This window comes from Halichoerus grypus, chromosome 5 (genome assembly GCF_964656455.1).
Source record: "Halichoerus grypus chromosome 5, mHalGry1.hap1.1, whole genome shotgun sequence".
Lineage (NCBI taxonomy): Eukaryota > Metazoa > Chordata > Mammalia > Carnivora > Phocidae > Halichoerus > Halichoerus grypus.
The window spans coordinates 120,935,473-120,962,603 of record NC_135716.1 but is presented as its reverse complement, the minus strand read 5'-3'; the positions used below and the strand labels follow the sequence as shown (position 1 = coordinate 120,962,603).

Genomic DNA, 27,131 nt, shown 5'->3' with positions numbered 1-27,131 from the left:
ATTGAGTTTCCATGTAGTGGGGGGAATCTGCCGTAGAGGATAAATGGGCAGGCACTGGAGAAAGACAAACCTGGGTTCAAGGTCAAGCATTATCTTGCTAGATTTTATAACCTCAGATGTGTTACTTAATCTCTCTCAATCTCAATTTTCTAATCCATAACTAGAACCTACTTCTTGAGGTTGTGGCTAGCATTAATTAACATAGAATGTTTAGCACAGTACCTAGCAAATAGTAAATGGTGAATAACGATTAAAATTATTATATTTATGTTTATACTATTCTAATAAAGCTATCAAATATAATAACTTTCAGGCCAGAAGTTCCTCAATTCTTTTAACCTTTTCTCATGTGAGATGTTTTAAGTCCCCTTACCATGCAGGCTGCTAAATTCCAGAAGTTTTGTAACTTTTCCATTTGTATCTTCCTTAAAATGTTGCTCTGAGATCTGATTTTGGTAATCTGAAGAGCTTGAAAGACAATCAGATTATATCCTCCATTATTCTATGCACATCCTAAATTTATTAATGCAGTCAAAATTATTTCTTCTTCATCTTCTTCTTTTTCTTTCTCTCCTCCTCCTCTTCCTCCACCTCCTCCTCCTTGTACTTCTTCTGTAATCATATTATCCCATTGATTCACTGCCAAGTAAAGCTCTTCTTTTTTTTTCATAATGCTGTTAGTAAATCTCATATCCCTCAAATTGAATTTAGGCAGTTGGTGTTTTGTCCCAAGGCAGGACCTCACAATTATTCCAACCAAATTATATATTGTTAGATTTAGCCCATTTTTTAGTTGTTAAGAACTTTTAGATCCTGATCTTGTAATCTAATGTATCTACTACTCACTTTTCCTATCTCATGTAACCAATTTTTGACAAGTATGCCTTCTTACAGATTTATCTCAGTCATTGATAAATATGTTTACATCAGACAAAGCCAAGGCCAAGACTTGTGGTATACCACTTGAAAAACCTTCCTCCAGGCTGACACAGATTCCTTAAAATTGCCATTGGGGGCAATCATTCAGCCAGTTATGAAAATACATAATAGTACTATTCCTAAACCTATATTTCTCTATCTGGTCCACAAGGATATAAAGAAAACCTTATTAAATGACTTGCTAGAATCCAGATGTCTATTTCTATTGCCCTAATATACTGGTTTATCAATTTTATAGAAAATAATATATAAGATTGGGCTGAATAACTTATTCTTGTTGAATTTATACTTTCTCCTAATAGCCACTTAAAAAAATGCTCACAAAATTGTCTTTTGTGATTGTGATTTGTAATTGTCTTTTATAAATATAATCTAGGCTATTCTCTCCCAAGCAACATTAGTTTCATAGATTTGAAGTTTGCAGACTCTGCCATTTTTTTAACATAGAATATTCTTCTCTTATCCCCTTCATTCTGTTTCTCAAAGGTAACCAGGTAACCACTCCATAATCTCACTTAGAAGGTCTCTGGTAATAATTCAGAGGGGTCCAGAAACATATTGGCACCTAGACCAGTCAGGTTCTCCTAGTATATCATGTAGGTGAAGTGCTCAAACCATGGACTTAACCCTTGGCTCAAATCCTAGCTCTACACCTGTCTAGTTGTATCATCTGGGACATTATCAATCTGATAATGATGCATACTTTGTAGTGAGGATGATTAAATGAAAAAATGCAAATAAATACATAGGTGTATGACACCTACTGGGTCCTCAATAAATGTTATTTACATTAGAATCACTTTAGCTATTTTGTCTTTCAATTTTTGGCCAATGTCTAATGGTCTTTACTTCATTCATTCAACAAATATTTATTGAGTGGTACTTGGTACATACAAGGCACTCAAGATACTGTACTGAACAAACCAAAACTCCTTGCACTCAGATAGCTTACATTCTAGTACAGGAGAAGAAGAACACCGAAGTATGTGAAATAATGGCAGTCAGTGATTGGAAGAATAAAAAGCTTAAGAATCAGAGGATGTCAGAATTATTTTATAAAGGGTGGTCAGGGTCCACTCTGAAGAGATGGCATGTAAGCGGAGATACGAATGAACCAACAGGGAAGAAACATAGAGAAGTAAAGATGCTTTCCTTTCCTTTTCATGAATAAATGTTATGTCTTCAACTTAAAAAAAAAAATGGGCCTATTCCTGTATTGATCTTCTTCCTCATTTCATGCTAAGGAAATAATTTTTGTTTTCTTTGGCATCTTTCACAAGCCCCAGCTCTTTTTGTGCTTTAGTCTCACTGATGTTATTTTTATAGATCTATGTTACCTTCCCAAATTTGTGCTTGATTATATGCCCCCTTTTACCATCTTTTACACATACTCTTTTAAATTCAGAGCCTGTCAGTTGGTCCCTGTGATGCACACTGGTTACTTTAGTTTCCTCCCCATTTTCTTGCTCATTAGAATCATTTGTGTTTGCATAGGCAGAACACTGCTTAAATCAAACTCTGAGAGTGCATGGTTGCTTTTCTCCAAGGTTCCCATCATTTCCATCTTACCTACTGATTTCTGTCAGAATTGGGTTCAGAGTAGGAGTTCCCCTTACTGCTTACTTTGCTGTCTGGGAAATGAAATTATCAGCAAGATCGGTCAAGAAATTGTCAGTGTTTTGCTTTCTGAGGAATAAAAGTTTCTGCAGATACTTTGAGACCGAAATCCCAAACGCTAAGATATGTTGCTGCCCTGAAAATTTTGTGGTCTGCACTAGAAAAACATCCTTCTGTACAGGAAGTCTGTGGTGCAGTCACATAGTGCTATCACTTCTTGTGGCTCTTATTTATATTCATCTAGATTTTTCTCCAGTGTTTCCCCACCCACAGGTTCTTGACTTATCATGTGGGTTCACAGCTTTTAACCATTCAGGACTATTCACCTATATTTTCAATAGTTTGGTCTAATTATAATTAAACATAAATTAGATTAGAAGTTAAATTGTTACATGACCAAATTCTATGCCTAGGAAACCAGGAAGTTTCCCTACAGCTTAATATTAACAAGCAGCATGAAATCATAGAAGGCTTTGGAATAGAAGGTAGATTCTATTCTTGACCAAGCCATATAGTATCTTGCAGAAGTCAGAACTGAAAGGCCCTTAACTGAAGGATGAAAGATCTGGACTCTGCTTTTACTGAGGAGCAAACTGTCACCTACCATGGTTAGTTGACTTGTCCACAGTCTCACTACTAGTTAGAGATAGTGATTGCAAGATAAGGTGTTTTCCCTTAGGCCAGTAAATTTCACCCCACCAGGTTACCTTCCATGAATAGCCCAGAGACTTACTTCCCCTCAGTGAAAGCCAAATAATGCCTGCCCTTCCTACCTCAAAGAGCTGTTATGAGAGGGAAGGAGCTAATAGGTGTGTAAAGACAGTGGCTGTGTAAAGTGGTATTATTATGATAATGATTTTAATGATTTAATCCGTTGGTTTCTGTGGGCTTTCCCCCCACTTCTTATTTAAGAGATTTGCATTTTAAATTTAAATCTGTGGTAAAATGTGCTTACTTTGTTAAAGATTTACCACAAATTGCAGGCTGCATCCTACGGAAGAGACTCTGGGTTTTGGCATCCCTGGGACCAGGATGATAATCCTTATTCTGACACTCAGGGGATGCATGACAATACATCATCTTCTTAACTTCTCTGATTTTGGTTTTCTCATCTGTTAAAGAGCTAAACATTCCCATCTCTTACAGTTGTGAGAACTGATACGGAAAGTCTCAATATTGGTGGTTGTTTTAATTTGTTTGTTTGTTAATTTATTTTTCCTGTATTTTTCTCCTCCCTCAGGCTATGAGCTTCTTGACGGCAGACAGTATTTATTTATCTTTGCATTCCTAGAGTCTGGCAGTCAATAGTTACACAGTATGTTTGTTGAATAAATTATTTACCAAGGTGAACAAGAGTGGGTCTGAGGGAGGCAGCATTTTGGAAATTATTGTTTTTCCAACTTGATCTTAAGAGCACTAAGTTTCAAAGAGGTACTTTGGGCACTGCTCAAAGTAGAGAAGGTGTAGCTGAGCGTGAACTCTTAGCCTTCATCTTGCTTTAATCAGAGCATACATTAATTGTTTATTAACTGATTGGGTTGCTATGTAAGATTGTTTTTAGAGAAAAATGTTTTTCAGCTAAAAGAAAGTTGAAACAAGATGTGCACGTTTTAGAGTCTCAAAGACACATCTAATACTTACCTTACTATTAGCACCTTAGACAAAGTAACCTTCCTTTGTCACACTTTCCTCATTTATCATAGAATTTACAGCATTTCAGGTTGGTTATAGATGGGCAGGAAGATAGCACACGCACACCTGCCATTTCCCAATAGTTAGCCAAAAATACCAAAGTGGATTCCACCTACATCCAGGTGGCCGTTTGTATCAGAAGCAGGTGCACGCAGACACAGTACACCTTGGCTTCGCTCTTCTCTTCCTCTGGTTCCCTACGGGCCACACAGCTGCCAGAGACACTACTTCCAGGGTTGAAAAACACAATTTTTTAAACTCAAACTTATTATTTTAGAAGAATTTATACCCTAGGCACATCCATGTAAGAAAATGCTTACTGATAGTGGGCTCTCCCAGTTCTAGAGCCAAACTAGCACACGCAAGAAAACCTCCTCTGGGCATGATGGGCACGAGCAGGCAAAGTCAGGGTCAGGGGTCCCTGAATAGTATCTCTGCCTCCAGCTTCCAGGGTTCCTGTCTCCCAGGAGGTTTATTTTGAAGATTAAATAGAGTAAGGGTAACACTAAAATATTTAGCAATGTGTAAATGGTTGAGCTTGGGCACTAATAGATCAGAATAGATGCTGGTCATAAACTACCAGCAAGCCTTGCTGGAGCTTGCCAGCTGAATGCCAGCCTTAAAATAAAATAACATTAAAACGTCCTCATGATATCTGACACATAGAGATGGTGTCTGATTAATGTTAATCTCCTACCCTGCTTCACAACTTCCTTTTGAACAAAATCCAGTAAAAGCAAAATAGCAACTCCAAGAAGACATAGCCTCAAACAACCAGACAAGTCAAGTTTATTATTTTATGAGTACGGTATATTACTGGAGATCATGTCTCTCCGTACCAATAATACCAAAACTCACTCTGTGCTCTACAGTAAAATGGATATACTTTAAAAATATATTAATTGTAAACCATTCCCTGAGTTAGAACCCTGCTGTTAACTAGTACTATATCTTAGTTATACCCAGTGGGGCCATTGTCTCTCTCTCCTCCAAGTTTATCATTTCCCTACAAGGAAGGGTTAATTCATTAAATTTAGTTAGATTCTGTAGTTGCTTTAAAACAATGTTTCCCAGGGGTTGGCAGTGGAAATGGGGAACACGCCACCAAAACCATCTAGGGCTCTTTCTCACCACTCCCCAAAGTCCTTCCAGAGATTTTGATGCCTTCCTTTCTATTATGAATCTTCCAGAATGACTATTTATTCAGAGTTTGCTATAGCAGATAGTCAGTCCCTAAGACTTGCATTTGGGAGACTCAAAGTCAGGGTGGGGTGGGGATGCTTTATAAAGAAAAAAGGGGAAGGCTTCTAGTAAGCACTGATTGGAGGCTGCTGGTATGGGGAAGCTAGAAGTCGGTTCACTAGAAGTGAGTCTTGTGTGATGGTTTGGGAAGCACATTTGTCTTTTTCTGGTTGTCTTGAGTTAGAAGGAGGATCAAAAAACAGGGAAGCTGATAGTCGCTGATCTAGTTTGACCATTCTGTGTTGATTGCTGCGGAGCTTGTGGGTCAGAGTTCTGTTGTCATATTTAGTTTGCCTATTGTCTATTTGTGTATTCAGTCTCTCGGACAACATGAACATATATGTGGAAAATCAGGAGGAATCTATTAAAGAGTTCTAGAAATAATGAGTGTAGCAAGGTCTCATGCTATAAGATCAGTACCTAAAAATTAATTCTATAGGCAAATCCACAGGAATAGAAATAGATTAGTGGTTGCCAGGGGCCGTAGGAGGGGAAATGGGGAGTGACTGCTAATGGGGTTTCTTTTTGGGGTGCTGAAGATGTTATAAAATTAGATAGTGGTGATGATTGCCTAGCCTTCTCAATATACTAAAACCACTGAACTATATTCTTTAAAAGGGTGAATTTTATTCTACGTGAATTATATCTCAGTAAAAGCATTAATTTTACTTATATATACTAGCAAAAAGCAATTGAAACTGAAAATGTAAAAAAATATTATTTACAGGAGCATCAAAAGATATGAAATACTAAGGGATAAATTTAACAAAATACGTGCAAGACCTGTACACTGAAAACTGCAAAATTTCTCTGAGAGAGAAATTAAAGAAGACCTAAATAAATGGAGAAATATTCTATTAAAAGAAAAAAAAAACTGCCAGAATGAACCAATCGAAGTATGTATAGGATTCTCTAAGTAACTTGGCTTAAAAAAAAGTTGAACTAGCCTTTGGGGAGGTTTTGTTGTTATTGGAACAACAGAGGAAAGAAGGAAGGACATCTTTGTAGCAGAGGCAAAACTGAACTATCAACTTCAGTAGTGAAGACAGGATGGAGGGATGGACCAGAAATAGAGATGGGATGGGAGGATAAGTAATCGACCAGTATCACCATTTAGTCAGGGTTCTCTTGGGTCTCATCATCAGGTCATGCATTTGCTGGGCATTGGGAAACTTGAAACAGCCCTTCTCTTTGTGTAGCTCTTAGACTAAAGGCAAATCTAAAGCTGGTGTGCATATAAGCATACCTTGCCTACATTGATTTTCCTGCTATTTACTTTCCAATCTTTACTTTGTCTTTGCCTTGTCATTCTTAGTTACTCTTATTACTTGTATTTCTATTTATTTTTAAATATCCTTAAATTCTTTTGGAATATGAAAGATTATAAATTAATAAATAAAAATTAAGGTGCCTAATAGACAGCTGTCATCAATTGTGTTCAGCTATTTCAGAGTATAATAAGCTTAACCAGATATTCTTCTAATGTTATGGATTTATGAAAGCACTAGGCACTTTTTTTTATATGGAGAGAAAAAGAGTGCACAAACATGAGCAGTGGGGAAGGCCAGAGGGAGAGGGAGAGAATCTTAAGCAGGCTCCACTGTGGAGCTGGATGTGGATTCGGGGCTCGATCTCACGACCCCAAGATCACGACCTGAGCTGAAATCAAGAGTCAGTCGCTCAAATGTCTGAGCCACCCAAGTGCCCCCAAACGAAGCACTTCTGAATAAAAAAGAATGAAAATCATAAGCTGTGAACATAACTAAGAGTGAGTGGCTTCTTCAAATTGTTAACTTAAAGCAATCAAAACTACCAGCAACAACAGTGGCATACATGTGACAAAAAATTTCATTTAGTCAATATAAAGCTGTATGTTTCAAAACGTACTTCTAAAATCTTTTGCTATAATACAACCCAATATGTAAGAATATATAAGAATGGTCAAAATTGTTTCACATTAGCTCATACAGTTTTAGGCATTTATGTGGCAGCATTTTGAAGAGTTGTCAACTGCTTTATGCTATTAATGTACCAAAATAATAGTAAATATTTGAGGACTGACTTACTATGTGCTAAGGACTACCTGTATTAATTCATATAACCCTCACGACAACACTATCAAATACACATAATTATGATTCCCATTTTAGAAACAAGGAAAGAAAGAAAGAAAGAGTTAATTTAAAGATGAGCCTCCATAACTTGGGCACGTTATGAAGGCCTCAACATGGTAGAGCTGAGACTACTGGTGGTCTGGTCCAAATTCTAAGCTTTTAGCTTGTGTTGCTTTTCTAAACAGTTTTTTCAAACATCTTAAAATTAACATTAGCCAAAGTTAAGTAAATTTATACTTTATGAAGCCCTTTACAGATCTTTCCCAAGATAAGGTAGAAGAAAATGTTAATCTTCAATATAGTTTTTATCTTAAAAAAGTCGGCCTGGGGCGCCTGGGTGGCTCAGTTGGTTAAGCGACCGCCTTTGGCTCAGGTCATGATCCTGGAGTCCCGGGATCGAGTCCCACATCCGGCTCCCTGCTCAGCGGGGAGTCTGCTTCTCCCTCTGACCCTCCCCCCTCTCATGTACTTGCTCTGTCTCATTCTCTCTCTCTCAAATAAATAAATAAAATCTTAAAAAAAAAAAAAAAAAAAAAAGTCGGCCTGTGGCTTTTTTGAAAGGATATGTCAAATGCTCCAGTGGCGGTGTTTCAAAAACTTTTGCAGAGCAAAGTGATTTAAAATGGTATTTACCATGGGGCGCCTGGGTGGCTCAGTTGGTTAAGCGACTGCCCTCGGCTCAGGTCATGATCCTGGAGTCCTGGGATCGAGTCCCACGTTGGGCTCCCGGCTCAGCGGGGAGTCTGCTTGTCCCTCTGACCCTCCCCCCGTCATGTACTCTCTCTCTCTGTCTCTCTCTCTCATTCTCGCTCTCTCAAATAAATAAATAAATCTTTAAAAAAAATAAAATGGTATTTACCAAATTGTAGAATTTTAAGTAAGAAGTGAATATAAATGATTTAAGCTAGGTATAGCCTCATGGGATGCTTATTAAGCATTAAGAAAAGAAATTCTACTTCTCGATGTATGTGTTCTGTCAAGAGTCAAAAACAATGATAAAAATGTTTCATACTTTTTAGTATGGACACAGATTAAGTTAATTGGCCAAATTAATTATCCAATTTTATGAATGGAATATATCTTTTATTTCACAGTTTGGCAGGAAAAGTGAAAAGGGAGAAAAGACAAAATTTCTGAAAAATAAGTACTATGATTACTAGAAACAATTTTACTTTTGTTGTTATAGAAGAGCTTTGCTTAGTGAAAAAATACTGAAAATTTCTAATATGAAAAGGATCCAATCATATATGCCAATATCAGTTTCTAAGTTGCATGGGAAATTTGAGATTTTCTTTTATATGGTGTCTGTCTCAACAACTGACATATATAATTGTTCTAATAAATTTTTTTAAAGATTTATTTATTTATTTGAGTGGGGAGGGGCAGAGAGAGTCTTTTAAGCAGACTCCCTGCGGAGTATGGAACCCAACGCTGGGCTCCATCTCAGGATCCTGAGATCACTAACAGCCAAAATCAATAGCCGGGTGCTTAACCTACTGAGCCACCCAGTTGCCCCTAAAATTTTATGAAACTTAAATAAGGACAGCAGTATCTCAGTAAAATTACTACAACGAGCACAAAAGGCTCTTTTCAGAAAGTGTGTATTAGGATTTTTTTACTGATACAAAGGATATTCTGCAAACTATAATTTATAGGACTTTTAAAAAACTAGTATTTTTAATATAGGTGATTCTCACTTTGTGGAGTTAATTCATTATGATCATATTTTCCAGTTCACATACTTACATAAAATTGAGTTATATTCATATGGGAAAATGTTTTGACCTGTAATCATAATAAAAATTTTGTATACAAAAATACAAATTATAAAATAAAAATAGGGATTATGATAATAGTACTAATAACACTCATAAATAAGAAACATAACAAATTTGGGATAATAAAAAAAAAATATTCCTGACTCAGGTTCAGTAGATAATCTTAATTCTCTCTTTGAAAAGTACACCCTTAACAAAGAATATTTTTTAAACATATCTGAGACTATCAATTGCTTTTAGTATTTTTTAGTAAAGGCTTAGCTTGTTTGCCTTAAAACATTTTGCGTTTAGCTTTTTCTGCTGTATTAGTGTGTCATAATTGTTTTAACTATTAAGTCTTTTAAACCCTGTGAATTAACACTTAAAGGGTATTTTCTTCCATTTGTTTGTTTGGTTGAAAAAGACTGATTCCTTTCATGTGTCCTCCCTTGGTGAACTACACTTATGGGACATTAGGTAATACAAAAATAATCAAAACCATCATTTGTTACTGTCGAGTTACCTCGCCATGTAGGGGGAAACTGAACAGGTTACAGAAAGAAAAGAATATGCAAGAGTAAACATCAGGGAAAGAGTGCTAGAAAGTGTTGTCAAGTGAGGAGAAAAAGAAAAAACTGGTGAATATAAATATAAGTAGAGAGAGGATTGAGCTAGTTGGTGAGAATGGGGGGTGCGGCGTTATAACTTCAGTGTTGAGCTACACAGTTAAGTGCACAAATGAGGTGGTATATATACATACCCTTTGAATACAGCAAAGCACCATTACTACTATACAAGACATTTCTTCGTGTCTTTCAATATATATTGACAGTATAATTCACGCATTCACTCACATACAAGTTTTTGACCACTGGAGCTCAAAAATTAAAATGTTTATAGGAATAGGAAAGAAAAAGTGAGTGATGGGCAGTTAGGTTAAACATATAGTTCTCTAGATCTATCTTTCTATTTCTCACTTTACAAAGATATGGGTGAAGGGGCGCCTGGATGGCTCAGCTGGAGGAGCACGGGGCTCTTGATCTTGGGTTCATGGGTTTGAGCCCTATTTTGGGTGTAGAGATTAATTAATTAAGTAATTATAAAACAAAACAAAACAAAAACAAAGATATGGGTGAAGATATATTTCACTTTCCTTTAATGACACTTTTAAGTAGAACACAAAACATTATCACTGATTAGGTGATTCATGGCACAAGATACTTTGCCTTGATTTTGAGGAGGTCATAGGGTGGTACTTGTTTTCATTAAAAGGAAAGGCCTCTCCGGTTGAATGCTGCTATGATGTAACATCCACCCAATGTTGTTGGACCTTTCCTTTTTTTTTTTTTTTTCCCAGAAGCTGGAAATCCATGTTTTGATCAAAACCTCCTAATTTTAAAACTTGACAAATAACTGTTTAAAAACAAACAAACAAAATACTATGTAACCCAGGATCCATGGAACCAATAAATTACATTTGTTGGCTAGATTTTATACAGGCCAGCAGTTCGTGACCTCTGTTGTATGCTGTGCTAAGAGCCGGCATAGAGAGTTTAGTGAGATTTTAAGGAGCTTACTGTCTAGTGCGAGAGGAGTAAATCAATAAATACAATGATGTGTAATAAGAGCTGTGATAATCAATGTTCATTTTTATGGTTCTTCAACACTCAAAAATTGCATGTCATCAAAGAAAGATACAATAATATTCACTATGATTTCCTTAGATAGCAAAGTACTATACTAATATATTTTGAAAAGATTTTTTAAAAACTAGGAATATAAACAAAAAGAAATAGAATTTAAAGTGTCAGCAGAAAATGAGATCTTCCTTGGAAATTTTGATAAATTTACTCCTTAAAATAATATTAATAAAATTTGCTAGTGATTTGGCAGGAAAAAAAATGGTTAAAATGTTTTTTGGCTCTTGGATGTAGGGTTCCAATCTTTGACTGCTTAGTGAATCATAATGAGCTAAGATGGAAGTATGATACTTTACCATAATACATGAAATATCAGATGTTTTGTGTTTGAATAAAACCAAAGTACTGGGGTACAAAATAAAACCCTTGAAATGCTTCATGTAAGTCTCATTGATTCTAATTTCTGAAGTTCCCTAAACACATCGTTATGTTATATAAGTTGTTGGGACAGAAAAGTAGAAGGGAGAAAGCTTGTTCTAGGTAATATAGAACAGACAGCCAACTTTTCAACTTCTCTGAATTAAAAAACTCAAACATATTAACTTCCTGCCTTCCTTGAGCTATTTCCCACCTCTCAAACACACACACACACGAAGATAATAGTGCTATATACTCCCTGAACAATTTTGTCTGTATCTGTGATTCTTTACTTAAAAGCACACTCACACACAAATATTGTTATTAAATTAAATTTTAGAAAAACACTCAAATTTTCATTGTAGTCACCAATTTGTAAAGGTAGTAAAATATTTACATATGGTCTATAAAAATATTTCAATAAATTGACTAAACAAATGTGTTAAGTAAATTTATATATGTGTGTTTATATGTATACTTGTGATAAGTATATTTGTATAAGATTTCTAGGTTATTTGACTTGTAATATCCATATCAGCAAAGCAATGCTACAATATTTGGATAAGAAGTAGCCTTATTATTGAACTAAATATTATAGTAGTATTCATGATTATAGGATTCTGACTCATATATTCTATAAACACTTTTCAATAACGAACTATAGCTCAGGTCCTTTGCTAGACACTAAAGGGGCCATTGTTCTTCAAAAATCTGAGAGTAGGTAAAGTGTTTAAAAAATTACTTCACCTGATTGGTGTGTACCATTCTGAACAGTGTACTATTACTTCATATATATAAATATATATATATGCTTGGAGGTATTTTGGGGGCTATTTCCACTTCTTGATATAAGACTGTGGGCAGGGAGAGAGGAGCTTCCAGAGAGGAAGTTCCAGATAGGAGTTTTGGGCATGTAATGAATTTTTGAAAGACTATTGTCTCCCCAAGAGTTCATGATGCTACACTGGTATAACAAGTACCTTTAACAGTTGTATCAGTCCACTGAGAGCTTTTCATACCTTCTTACTAAGGTTTGAGTATTGTGGGTAATGGGTATAAACCATATAGTGTTATAGCTGGGATTATGGATTGTTGGGTAAGGGAGAAAAGGACTGGAGAAAATAGAACCTACAAATTTTACTAAATGCCACAAACATAGATTGAGATTTTAATATACATAAAACTAGGACCTCTCTGGTAAGTAAAGCTAAAAGGAATTTGTTGAAAGGATGAGTCACAAAATTGAAATAAAACCTGAATAAACCCACCAAAACCTAATAGAATGGAGACGGGTACAGCATCACCAAGGAAAAACTGGATGTAGTTTCCAAAAGAAAGATGACTAGAAAGTAAAAACTATATATATATATATATATATATATATCCTGTTTCGTTCTGTGTAGGAGATATTTAGGTGAAAGCTTATTTTCCTTTTTTTTTTTTTTTTAAGATTTTATTTATTTATTTGACAGAGAGAGAGAGAGCGAGAGCAGGAACACAGGCAGGGGTAGTGGGAGAGGAAGAAGCAGGCTTCCTGCTGAGCAGGGAGCCCGATGGGGGGCTTGATCCAGAACCCTGGGATCATGACCTGAGCCAAAGGCAGACGCCCAACAACTGAGCCACCCAGGTGCCCCGAAAGCTTATTTTCCTGCATGTTTAAAAATAAAATTGGGGAGAACCTTTCATAAATTTATTCTATAACCTTACCAAACCTGGGGAAATATTCCAACATTTTCATTATTTTTATATGTAAAAATGCATCTTCGGGGAAAAAGAATAATAAGATCTATTTGAGAGAAAATTTTATGAAGTAATAGTCTGTGAAGAAATAGTATATAGTTAAAATTCCTGAACGCCATGCATATTAAGCATATTATATAAATCTTTATGCCCTAATTAGTTTTGTGTATTTGTTTATAAATTTTTGTGTACATTCTTACTTATTTTCCATGTATATTTGCCCTTTGTTTCCACACATGATTTATTTCTCTGGGGAAGAAGTATGTTTACCACTTCCCACTAGCACCTAGAGCCCCGAATTGAGGAAAGCAAGTTTTCTATCAGTGTTGAAGAATTGCCTTTATTATCCTTACATTTTGAAAAATATGTCAGCCTGCAATCTCAGTAAAAACGCAAAATTAAAAATGAGTATAAAAAATAACGTGCACATTTCTCTGACATTAAACCACCCTGTTGTGCCAAATGTAGCACAAATGGCCCTCTAACAGGGGTCTTATGCAAACAGTGGGTGATCAAAGAACACTTTGCAGCAACACCAAGTCACACCGGTGGTGTCAAGGACAATGTATTCTGAATTCTATTTCGTATTTCTTCTGTGATATTGTGCCAGAACACAGATATATAGACACAGATATATACATATACATGTGCATATATATTTTACGGAATTTAAATAATTCATTCAAATAAATTATTTAAATGATTTAAAAATTCCTTTGTCAAACAGATTAATGGAACCTTGTTATTCAAAAGATAAATCATTTTATATGAAGTGGCAAAGACTTCAAGGGCTAATAAAGGTTTTATGAGAGATAAACTTTTAATGAATTAATACTTTTGCATGTACTTATTTTCTATATACATAAATATACACACAGATGCTTACAATGATATTTATATCAACATTTCTGACTGACTTTTAAGGAAACAGTATTCACAGTGTTTAAAATAAAGTGTTTTTATAGATCTGATTTTTAGGAGCTGATGGATTATAATTCACCAAGCTAAGTAGAAGAAGGTTTAAATAATAGTCCTGTAAATGTTATAATTTGTGTAATGAGATAAAATAGACTTTTTTTCTATATGTAATTTATATGACTCATTAATCCTGAACAGTTTTATATATGTCATTTTCTAGGGTTGTAATGTATTTAGCACTTATGCCCTTTTGCTGCACAGGTCTTCATCAGAAAGATGCTTTGCACTAGAAAATTATGGTGAACTACTATTTGTATAACAAGACCTTAAGACCCTGGGAAAAATTTTTAAGGATTTTTATGAAGCTCAGTACACATTCTTCAGCTAAATTTTGGCATAGTTTCAATTTGAGACTCCAGTGAAATTCAATTGGTTTATTTTATAATTAAAAACAAGGAAATCATAGTAACAAAAATATATACTGTATAGCACTCATGTTTATAATAGAAACATCCATAAAGAAAGAAACATGTTCTAACTTTTCTCATTACTCCAAAGAGAATTGCATCTTTAATCACAGAAAGCACAACTGCTTTCTAATTTTGTTTAAAGTGTTTCAATACTTACAAAACCCAGATCAGGTTATTGTAAATCTAGAGCAAATTAGAATCATTGGCCTCTGCTTAGCTCTATGTAAGGGTTCTATGTAAATCATAAATTTAATGGCATACTAAGACACACATCTGTTTCAGTTTTGTAGAAGTTAATAATCTAACTATAGAGTATTTAAACACTTCTTTCATTAACTGGAAAACTAAGGCAAAGGTAGACTTTCCTTAGTTATAAGGTGTAATATTTTATCTACCAATTTTGATAAGCTATAAACTTACCTAAGTAGTTAAAGGTAGTTTTCTAAATATTCAATCTAGTATCTATTTTTGACATTATATGATTTCCTTCTATATAGAAATATTCATTATAAACGAACAGGCTAGCATTATCATCTCAAATCTATACCTGCATAAAATACTTTGATTTATATATATCATATCTTAATTCATTTTGCAATAGGGCATTGGAGAGAAAGTAAATATTAAGTAATTATATGAAATGTCAAAATTCATTCTTTTAAATATTTTTCAGATTCCTTATTTGATTACCCATAGTTTTTTTTAAATGATCAATGATTGTCTTCTGGGGATCCATATTATTTAAAAATAGTTTATATTCTTGAATACTGAAACATTTATATTTTATACCTAGCATTCCTACTCAGCATTTTTCTAATTTTATTTTAACAAGTTTTAAATATTTTTTCATGTTATTTCCATGACCTATTTCTTTGAGACATGCTACTTCATATATAGCAGTAATCCAGTATTATAATGAATTATTGTGCTTCAATTATCATTAGATAATAAACAGGAAATTAGTTTTTCTTGTAGTGTATTCTACATTGTCTGAACAATGAAATATATGTGGTTTGAATTTGGGTCATTAATTCAGGTAGTAAGGACATAGTTCTAATTAAATTGGTGTCATAAATTACATTCCCATAATGAAGGGGGGCACTCTTTTAATGCACTAAAAGAGTTATTTGTAGATATGTGATTTTGGTAACCAGGACAGTTGGATAAGAGGGTGGATGGTGCAACACATCTCCATCACTGAAACAAAACCATTCAAAGAATATATTGTTCAAGTGACAGTTCAGCAACTCCTTTTTTAATGTAGAATAGCTGGAGAGGTTATGTGTTCTTATTTTTTAACCTAAAACAAAAATTTTTCATTGACTATAGCTCCACAAAACCTTATCATTTCCAAATCATTTCAGTATTCCTTTAAGATATAAATGACATTTCAGGCATGATTCTAAATTTGGATGCTTATTTTAAAGAAAACGAATTCTTTTCTAAAGCACTTTTACTTATCAAAAAACATATGCCTATTACATCATTGTTTGGTCTAGGTCCTAAGTGATTGATTTCATAGTGACCTTAAGAATGCACTGTAATGAGCTGCAATAAGTTGAAACTTAATTATAAAGATTTAAATTATTCTTGAAAATAGAGATGGCTACATTCTATTATCTTATCAAAAAACTATGATGAGAGCTAGGCTTAGAAGAAAAATCTTTGCAAATTGCTATTCTATTTTCCACATGCTCAGACAAATTTATGTTTACTGAAATATACACAACAAAGAAAGGCCTTTAAAAAATAAAGCAGGTAAGTGGAGTTAAAAAATAACTATCATATTAGAGAACAAAATAGTGAAAAATGTTAGTAATAGGTAGTGTATATGATCAGAAGGATCAACCAAAGTCAAGGTCAAACATCTCACGTTATACAGTTTTACACCGTATTTTCAAAACTGCAACAAAATAATTTTTTGTTGAAAAAATAGTGAGATCATGGATTACAATTATTATTTTATTATTTTATGCTTAACGTTAAGAAAATTATAATGTTTTCTAATAGGAAAATATTAGAAGTGTTATATAATTATACCTTTGACTCACCTTCTAAGATGCAAGAGGTATTTGTGAGTTTGTTTTCTGACTCTTAAAAGCCGTTTGCAAGTTTGCTGTGCTACAATGAACTATGACATGAATAGTCAAAATCATTTGCAGAGACACTAAAAATTCTATTTAGACTTCTCTGAAATTGCTATTTGGTTATCTCTGAGGGTTTAGATTCAGTAGAGTGGAGTTGCCTCTACTATTAACCATTGACTTGCTTTTGTTCTCACCCAAGCTGTACATGTCTGCTTTACGAAGAATTGCCCATCCAAATGTTTTATATTTAAAACAAAGAGTTGTGATTTAGGCTACTCTTAGTTTAGCTTCAATACTTAAAAAAAAAAAATAAAGAAATTTCATCTCTATTGTTGATAGAGGTTTTCTGCATATATTAAAAAGGGATGGGGAGACCTATTTTTAAACTATGGACTTTAATAAAATATTTGGTTGTGAGTACAATGAACAAAATAATTATTATAAGAGGTCATAGAAAGCTTTGTATAAAATGAGTGTTATTATAGTTATACTTCATGGTTTGACAGAAACATTGATAGAAAAAGATCTATAAGACCCAATTATAGAAAATCCTCAAAGTGCAGAGATTAACAGGAGTAATGGGAACAATCTATGGGAAAGAAAGACTAACTTAGAGTTGTATAAGACTCAGTGGAACAATGATTACGTAGGACATCTTTTTTAATTTGCTTACTTTTGAGTATCATAATGGCAATGGTATAAAATTTTTATAATCTTTTATATATTGTTATACATATAAACACTCTAAGTGCACAGAGTCATGCTACCAGTTGTATTGGTGGATTTTTAAAAAAAGTATTAATTATAAAATGATAAATATGTAATAATATATGTGGTGATTATATACTTCTAAATAATATCATTAAGCACAGTTCACTATAATCATATGCATACTATTGTTTAAATGTCATTGATTTTGGAGACTGCATCTCTACATTTTAGATAGAGTTTGGCTTTCTTGGACAAAGATTTACTCAGCCTGAAGAGAGCTGGGAGAATAGTTAAACTTCTTGGCTTTGCCAAATGCTTTCATATGTTTCTGCTCTCATGGAAAATGAGTTTTGATTTCTTTTCAGCCTACATGCATGGCAAAGCTAAAATGAAAAATAAAGCTAGCAACTTTCAACCAGTTCTAGTTAAGTTTGGTATTCACATATTGCTTTGATCTGCTCTAGAGCTTTAAAATACTTTCTAGAGTAGGGAAAGCTAGTTTCAGCACTAAGCATCACTGAATAGTAATGATGAAAAAATGGGAACTGGTTAACTTTAGGATGAAATCTAATTTTATTTCTGTTTGTGTATTAGAAACCAGACCAGGTTCACCTGTTACTTGTTTACTTGTTTTATTTTAGAACTAACATTGCTCTCATACAGGCAAAATATACTCCCCATAATGAATACAGCCTACTCTCCTTAATAGTTCTCTATAGCTGTGTAGCTCAAACTTAGAATTTTTGGCCCAGTATGAAGTCCCCAATCTCCCCACTCCACCCCAGCCCACCTCCATGTAGCCCCTTTTAGAACTGTCTTATCTATATCCAAGTTTGCCAGAGTGGGACAGTGAAGAAGTTCCTTACTGTTCTACTGGCTTGTGCTAATCATAATTATTTTAAAGCCCATTTTCCTACTTCTTCAGATTCTTTAATTTGGTAACCAAACTATTGTTATTCATACTTGTATTTTGACAAGTACCTCATCACTTTCCTTTAAACAAAGGTGCTTAGATGGTAATAGCTTCAAAAATTAGCATAATTTCTGTATCAGAAATATGTGAACTCACAGAATAAAATAATCTAGTTTTTTAAGGTTGCTTAAATTAAAAACACGAGTTTCTACAGTTGGAAAAAACATATATGGTTAAAATGTTTGAAGCCCATCAATCTCTCTAACCACATAAGCTAATGAGTTCCTTCTGTTTTCTTTGAATGAAATCACCATGAGTGGTTAGATGTTGATTTAACATAAAACAAATGGAAATGGGTGTTTCCTTTGTCCTTTGCAGAATTTATTTTTAAAAACAATTAGCAAGTATTCTGAATAAGTCAATGATTTTGCCATTACTTAAATAATAATACAGAATGAGTAGTTAATTTGATTGGATTTTAGGGAATGCATAATATACTCCAACTCCCCTTAACTTGCTAACATCTGCAGACATTATTAAGCTTCTCATTTCATTTTTTTTCTGCCATAACACCTGTATTGTTATAAATTATGTTTTGAATTGTCATGAAGTGTCAGGCAAATTATGTTTTCTGGATGTGCGTGTCATTTAAGGGTTCCTTTGTAATGGCAGGTTTGTGACTAACAGCTTAAACCTGAATATATCAATGCAATTAAAAGCTCTTTTTCAATTCTTCTTTGTGGACACAAAGAAGGTTGAAGCATTATTATGGGTAAAGTGCAAGGAAAGAATTAAAAATTCTTTAATATTTAAAACATCCTAGAGAAGGAATACATTTAGCTGTAATTTTAAAAAACATAGCAAGCTTATTATATTCTTCACAAAACGTGTTGAACCCTTTGAACTCTATAAAATACACCTCCTATTGAATTAAAATTAAAAACTTGTATGACACATTTTCCACTCTTTATAGTTTTAACCCACTTCTGACAATTTCTTCCCCCTCCATGCATCCTCCTTTTTTTGTGTGATGTAGTAGTCTCTTCAGGAACATAGTAGAGAGTGACTCATCTAGGTCCAGAGCATCAAAGAATGTCAGACCTATGAAATGTAGACAGTGGTTTCTTCCAGAAATTCTTTCTGAGTTAAATAAATAAGTAAATGAGCCAACATATGGCCTGCTTAATTCAGTCAAAAATTTCTATTGATTACTAACTAAGCTCACTAAATAAAAACTTCAGCCCAGGTTTTGCCTCCCAAAAGAAAATAGGATTAGACTGATCTATGCACTCATTGGGGCTTCTTGTGAATCATGCCGAGATGAGTCAAAAACCTTCAAAGATGAACAAAGGAAAGGGCTAAAATTTTTCAGTAAATGTAGATTATTATTACTTTGACATATTTTGGTTTATAATCTTGAATAAAACAATTTTAAATTCTAGAAGAGACCATGATATAAATGACCTCTGAGGTGTGAGAATTTTATAATTTTGCCTCTTCAACTAAAGTAGCCTGATTTAATTTTCCTAGGTAGATCTGTTGTACGTATAATTTTGACAGATTTAGAAACCTTAGGTACATAGTAAGGTTTCACACCAGCTCTTTTTTTCCAGACTAGGCTTGTGTCCTGCATCTATAATATTTGAATTACGTTATCTAAGAAATTCCAAATGGGAGTGTTTATGTAGTTTAAAGTACAAATGCTCTGAGTGCCTACTCTTATCTTTTGGAATGGCGAGAATATTAAAACATCAATACATTAAGTAGAAAGAAATTTGATGATCAAGGATTCTTGTTTTGAGAAGTATAATGAATCAACCAAAAGAGTACATTTCGGTTATTTGCACATGTGTACTTTTAACTTATGATTCTTTACAAGTTGAGAACAAACTTGACCAATAGCTGTTTTTACTTTAGTACTACAAATACCTCGCTCTGTGACAAAATACTGATAGGTATTTAGAGGCTTCAAGTCTTTTGAACAATATGCTGTTGACATTTTAATAACATTGTTGTTTGAAATGATTTCTTAAGTATGATGACTGTAACATACCCGCAGCAACAAAAAGTACATAGTTTCTGAAAGCAAAGAAGCTCAAGTTTCATCGTATTTTCTAGAGGTTTTAAATCTTGATGAATCGGTTTCTCTTGAAAACCAATGGAAACATGCTTCTTTAATTGAGGGCTGCATTCATTAGTTGTATCAGTGATTGAGAAGTACATCCTAAAACTTAGTGACTTTCAACTTAGAGATTTTGTAATTAAAAAAGCCCCAAAACCAAAAAAACACCCAGTTTTGATTTCCCTGGTATGCAGAGGACACTTAAACTGGCTTTAACATATTTTTCAAGGGTGATTTGTCCCGTCGTGGTCTGCTCTCTTCAGCTCAGGTCCATCGTTGGCGCTGCCTAGTTGTTTGCTGACACTACCAACAGAGAGGTGGCAAGGAAGTGTGGTCAGAGGACGAGAGCAAAAGCAGTTTCAATGTAAGGAAATGAGGGAAACAGACCTAACAGCACGATGAATGCACTTGCAAGTAAAGAGCCTTGTAGTCTCCTTTCCTTCCTTTGCTTATCCTGGTGGGTTTAATCAAAAACAAACAAAACGCTCTTGTGAAATATAGTTAATAAAGTCAAAGTTTGGCGAGGTCTCTGTAACTACAAAGAAAAAGTCACCGCAATTTTTAAAAATGTAACTTTCATTAACGAGCGCGCCGGAAATCTCAGGTATCAAAGACGCATTAACCCTGGAGCGTCCCCCGTGCGCGGCAGCCGGACGGAGGCAACCGCGGCGAACAGACGTTCTTTTCTCCTCGGAGCAGTCACACAAAAGGAGGGCTGCGGAAACTAAAAGTTTCGAAGCCTCCGGCTCGCTGCGTGGAGAAAAGAGAAAACCTGGAGACGGGGTGGGTAAAAGACGCATCCTGGGCGCCTCTCCGAAGTGCAGGCAAGGAGAAAGCTCCTGGGCCTGGAAGGAAGAGGGGAGGGGGGCCCCCGAGCCGCTGGCCAGCCCCCTGCGCCCCGCCTCGGAGGCCCGAGCGCCGCACTCCGCCGTGCTCTCGCAGATACCCTTCACCCCGTTCCAGAAATAAAATAAATGTTTTTAAAGTGCGTGTGTGTGGACAGGATGGAGAGCGCGCGCCGGAGGAGCGCGCGGAGGACCTAGCGCGCAGTGAGTGGAGTTTGGGGGTGGGGGTCGGGGTGGAAGGGGTGTGTTGATGGTGGGAGGGGGAAGGCTGGATGCGGAGCCCCGGGACTGAGCGGGGGGTGGCGAGCCGACAGGGAGGCAGAGGAGGGGCGCCAGCCGCCGCAGGCCGCCTCCGGGGCGCGTTCCGAGGCCGAGTGCGCGCGTCCCTCGCCGCCGCTGCCCGGACAGCCCTGCGGCCGCCCCGCCGGCGGAGCCGGGGCCGGCCTGTCCTCGGGCGGCTGCTCGGCCACCGCCGCCGCCACTCGAACTGCTCGAGCCCGTAAGTGTCCCCTTTCGCTCCCCTCCCTCCTGCTCGGGCGCACCGCCGCCGCAGCTGCTCAAATGGAGTGGAAAATGGCCATTGGGCGGCAATGAGTTATAGATTATCTGCTCCACGTTTTGTACTTTGCTGCCTGTAATCTTCTTTTGAGTTTGCCTGAGCCCCTTGCTGGAAAAATCAGGAGGGAGAGATTTGTCCTTTGCCGCTGTACACGCTAATATGTTTATATGATTAGTCGAACTCCGGAGGGGGGGTGGGTAGGTGGGGATTTGGGGAGGAGGAGGCTGGAGGTGACTCCAGTTCAGACCTCGCCGAGAGTCTGTGTCAGGACTTCGCACTCCCCCATCTCTCTCCCTCTCTCTCCCTCTCTCCCCGCTCACACACACTCTCGCAGAGGTGCCGGAGCGAAATCGGGAGCTTACCGGAGAATTCCTTGGGATTGTTGGGGGGCATCTCCCCTCCGTAGCTGTGCGTGGCGTGGCTCTTCTGTGCACCTCCCTGCTTTCCCGAGCCAGAGTCCTCGCCTTCAGCCTTTCGTGGGGCAGCGGCCACCGCTCAGCCTCGGCCCAGAGCCCCGAAATGTGAGGAGGGGCCGCCGCTGTCTCCCGCCCCAGGCCGCAGGGTCGGCGCGAGGGATGCCAGTCCGGCCGGCGCAGACCGCGGGCTGAGGGGCTTCGCCTGACAAACTGAGTTGGCCTCGCGCCGCCGGCGTCTGGCCGCCCCTCCCGCTGCTGCCGCTCCGAGGGGACTCCCAAGTCTGCGCACCTCTGTCGGGCTTTTACCTCCGCCACTCCTTTCGCTCTGATTTCCGAAATTTTTGATTTTTCTAAGGGAGCGTGCGGTCTGGGGGTGTGCGCGCGTGTGTAAAAGACCCCTCTCGCGGAGCGGCGTGTGGGAAACTGCGGGAAAATGTTGACCTAACCCCAGGAGCCGCCCGGCGCTGGCTGCTTGGCTGGAGGAGGCGGCGGCGGCGGCGGCGGCCGAGCAGCGGCGCCGTGTCCGGCCGGCGAGCCGCGGCGCTGCCTCCGGCGCGGACTCGGCGGCCGGCGACCCGCGCGCGCAGCCGGCCTCGGCCCTGACCGGCCGGGGTCGCCGCTGCCCTCCGCTCCTCTCCCCGCGCGGCCCCCGCGCCAGACGGCCCGCCCCCGGGGCGCGCTCGCAGACCGAGGTAAGAGCCGCAGGAGCGAACAATGTGCCTCTGTGCCGGGCTTCGGAGACCTGTTTGCTTTGCGCCTCCTGCCCGGGGGTGGAGGCTGGAGGTGGAGGGAGCCGCGGGTGAGTTGGGGCTCGGCTGTTTGTTTATGTTCGGCCGGGCCGAGGGGGAGACCCGCGCTGGCTCTTGCTGCTCCCCCTCCCCCCACCTCCTCTCCTCGGAAATCGATACGCAGAACTCCAGTCCCGTCCAGCCAGCTTCTCCTTTTCTCAGGGAGCTGTTGTAACGCTCTCTAGGCATCAGTCTGTTTGCAGGGGGCGTGGGGGAGTACGATCGGGTTATGCGTTTTTTGATTTTCTGAAAGCTTGGGTTGGAAGGTGCTGCTCGCCCTTTTACAGCCCGTCTGGGGAGGGGGATGTGAGGCGCGCCCTCCGTGGGGCCGCTCTGCTCGGGGTGCGGGGCCCGGGGCCCAATCCCCCACCGCCCCTCCCGCCTGCAGACCTGTCCCGGGCTGTAAGTGGAGCAGGGAGGCCGGGCGCCCGGAGCGAGTTCAGGGGGAAGTGGAGGTGGGGGGAGGGCTTGGGTGAGTTGTTGCGGGTTGTTGTTTTTTCTTGTTGGTGGTTAGGTGGTGTGGAGAGGCGAGGATGACAGCAAAGCGCAGCCAGATGTGGCCAGGCCGGCGCGGGGGCTGGCAACGATTAGGGGCGGCCCCGCGGGGTGGGCGGGCGGACGGGTGGCGGGGCCCGGCACCCGGCGGGCCCTGGGGAGGGCAGAGAGCCTCCCGGACCCGCAGTGAGAGGGCAGCAGCGGGCCGCGCTGGGCCTGTGGGAGAAGTTATCGACCGTGGGCTCCTGGGGTGGCTGTGGGGCTGGGAACCTCGGGAAGCCTGGTTTGTAGGATGGGGGTGCCGGGTGGGGATCCGCGGGGAGGAAAAGGCGTGGGAGGAGCGCGAGGAAAGGGGAGACCCCCCGGGCTAACCGAGCCTAGGCTCCTTGATTGGCTGGGGTGACCCGACCCCTGCGGTAGAGAGGCGAGGGCGGGCGAAGCGACAAAAGCGTCCTAGCATTGGGGAGGCACGCTTGCAGGACTCCTTCACTTGGGATCAGTAAAGTTTGTTCCTTTCGCCAAACTGCGGGGCTTGGGGTAGGGAAAATCGCTGGCAGCTTTACTGTGCCCAAAGTGTCGCTGGTCGGAGGCTAAAGGCTAAGGAACGTATGTCTTTCGTATATATATTTATTTTTATTCTCTCTTCATTCCGTCCTCTAAAAACATAGTTGGAGGGAAAAGTCCTGCGGTACGGCTTCTTTCCCGGTCTTCTACGGACTCCTCCCCCCTCATCCTTTCCCCCTTCCCGGGCCCTCTCCATCCGATCTTCCTGATGCAAACTGTGTTGTCTTGCATTCAGACCGAGGAAATGTTTTCCTCCTGTTTCTTGAAAGGTGTCAGGCTGCTGAGCAGCTCCCTCAAGCAGCCTGGAGCGTCTGAGCCGCACCACCGACCAGATGGTTCCCGTTACAAAGGCCGGGTTCTAAGGCACTCTCTTCCCCGCCCCCGCCCCAATTCTTAAATTTTCTCCTGCCGCCTTTACGGTGTGTGTACTTCTCTCTTCCCCTTTCCAGAGGCATAGATTTAACGGACGCTGTTGGTTCATTCATTTCCCTGTCAGTGTTTGTATCTGGAACGGGCCCCACCGAGTTTGCTCTTTGCTCAACTCGAGTTGCACAATGAAGAAAAGTCACATCCGTTTGGTAAATAATTTCCTGTTGGGATGTCTCTTACTAAATCAAGTTTGATCTTGGGCAGACCTTAAAAGTTGGGTACTAGGAGGCAATAGGCGTCCACAGCAGAAAAATAGAATAGTTTCTGTAGTGTCTTTAACAACATTCCAAATTGTTATGGGACTTTTGACCCAAGTAAAAGGTAACTTGGTAACTTTAAATTTAGTATGTTTATGATATTTGGAAAACCTTATATAAGAAAATCTACTTCTGTTCAGGTGTGTTGTGGAACTTTTTGTTGTCCCTCTCTCCACCCTCCAGGAAATTTATGCATGATAGAGAGAATACTGCAGAACAAATGTTCTGTTGTTTAGTTCCTTCAGACATTCCGATTCTCTCCTTTTGTTGCTTGCCTCTAAAAGAGGTGCCATTTCACATCATTCTGCACAAATTGTTTGAATTAATGCAAGTGTGAATTCTTACCGTTTGAAGGGGACTATTAGCATATCAAAGGTTTCTTAGCTTCAGCTCAATTGAGAAAACTTCAGCCTGTCTTCCATTTGCTTCCAAGCAGAGGCCCAAAGGGCAATGAGAATTGTAAAGGGTAAAAATAGAGAGGTGGATTCAGGCTGTGTTTCTGAACTTTCACTGTTTTGTAATTATGTGAGCGAAAAACATTGTCTATTACTGTGGAGCCCTTGCAAATGGCAAGACAATTATTTTCTATTGATAAATGGTTTGTTCCTAGAAAAAAGGTGACCTTTTATTTAATGATAGTCACTGTTGCCTGTCTTTTGGGGTCCCTTCAGTGCAAGAGAGTGAGAAAGCTTTTCCTTCTAACTTAATACTTTTCTAGGGCCTACACTTTGTTATATTAGTAAAATGGGGAAGAAAGCCTTTTAATTAGTCTATAAAACAATAGAAATCTTGTGATAAAGGGACACTCATTTTTATGCCTAGGAAACTTATTTTTAATACCCTTGCTAAATTAAGGGGAAAATCAATGGAGGGTTTGAATATTAAAAACTCAGTATGAACTTTGTTAAAGCAACTTCTGCAAGTGTAAATTTGAAAAAGGGTTCTAGGTGATACTCAGAATATTTGTGAACTCTAGTTAGTAGTAATTCTTTTTGAATATTGATTTTGTCTCAAAAGTTTTGTATTTTATCAAACACTGTAAACTGGAGAATTCAGCTTACAGTTGGTTTATTTTTCCTAATATTTATAGCATATTTGTTAATGCTTTTTTTACATTTGCAGAGAGATAAGTTCTTTGAATTTCTTTTAACAACTCAGTATCCATGAGTGAAGAAACAAGAACAAGTACTTGGGTCATTTGGGTCATTTTATGGCAAGCAGAGGGGTCAAGGGAGAACTTTTTTCATCAACTTCTGCGGAAGTGTTGGTTTTACTTATTTAGCTCAAGATTTCCTAAAGCCTAGTCTTAAGATGAAAATGAACCTCAGAGAAGGTTTTGGAGCCCATATTTTTTATACTTTTACCTTTGATGGTTAGTTGATTTTGAACATAAGTTTATATTCTTTCATTAGAAGTGGACTTTTTTTTTTTAACTAATGTTCGGACCTCCTTGTTTTTTATTCTAATACTGAAAATTAACTCTAATGAACAATTTGGGAGGGAAAAATATCATTACATTAATTGCCTAACATTTTTGGTTTTTAGTTTAGTAAGATACTTTATTCAGATTAAGAGATGTTTTTTTTAGCGCCATTCAAATTGTATATCATGCCCCTGAAATCATTTTATGATAGTTTATTTATCTGGTCCCTTCAGTTGTCTAAGAAGTACTTTTGAGGTAAAAATGCACACGTTGATGTAATTGCTTTTATTGCTCTTAAGTTGCTGTTAACTAGTCTGCTTTGAATGCAGAGTGCTATAAAGAAAACATTATCCTTTAGAGCTATTAGTGATAATCTAAAAATTGTCTTGAAAACATTGTTCTTCATTTTATATGATGGTGCTCCTGAATTCAGCAAATCTCTGAAGGTGTAAAATGCAGTGAAAAGATTTTTCAACATTTCAATGACAAAATTGGACTACTTAGAGAAAAATTAATGTGTTGTAGAAGCACTTCAGCTGCCATTTTCAATCACTGTGGGTTACTATGTGTTGGCAACAGAAAATGAATTTAGAAATGCAGATAGCTCTGGGAGCAGGTAGTTGGAGAAATCAGAATATTAAGTCATGTGGGGTAGAACAAACCAATTACTTCTGGTTTTGACTTGAGAATTTCCAATAAATAAAAATTTTTCAGGCTTTTGACTCTGCTTTAATAGACTAACATCAAAGCAGACAACAAAACTTCCAAATGTTATAAAAACTAATATTAAATATACGTATCTCACATAGAGTAGTACTACAAGTCTTAATTTTAAGACAAGCATTGGAGTTTTTATTGCTGCGATTTTCACAATCAGCAGAAACGTTAACACCAAGCTTCTGGGTGTTTCCTTTCTTAAAATAAGCAAGAGGAAAGCTTTAAAACCAAGGTTTACTTAAGGTTAGATCTTTATTTG

At 38.1% G+C, this 27,131-nt stretch overlaps 1 protein-coding gene and 1 long non-coding RNA gene across 24 annotated transcripts in view; one reads left to right on the top strand and one right to left on the bottom strand.

Moving 5' to 3' along the window:
* The window catches only part of LOC144381913 (uncharacterized), an 87,113-nt gene extending 64,485 nt beyond the window's left edge, over positions 1–22,628 (bottom strand). The window contains exon 1 of the long non-coding RNA XR_013448105.1: positions 22,146–22,628. This is a non-coding gene — a long non-coding RNA (uncharacterized LOC144381913). The remainder of the gene's footprint in view (positions 1–22,145) is intronic.
* ADGRL2 (adhesion G protein-coupled receptor L2) overlaps positions 1–27,131 on the top strand; it is a 609,197-nt gene that overhangs the window by 399,237 nt on the left and 182,829 nt on the right. Inside the window, exon 1 of one of the 23 annotated variants that reach the window (XM_036076673.2) lies at positions 20,907–21,428. The exons of 20 other annotated variants lie outside the window; for them this stretch is intronic. The gene's annotated coding sequence lies outside the window, so the exon portion shown is untranslated. Of the gene's footprint in view, positions 1–20,906; positions 21,429–21,627; positions 21,724–22,775; positions 22,892–27,131 lie in introns of those variants that run through there. 2 more of the 23 variants (XM_036076674.2, XM_036076675.2) reach the window with 2 other exon arrangements.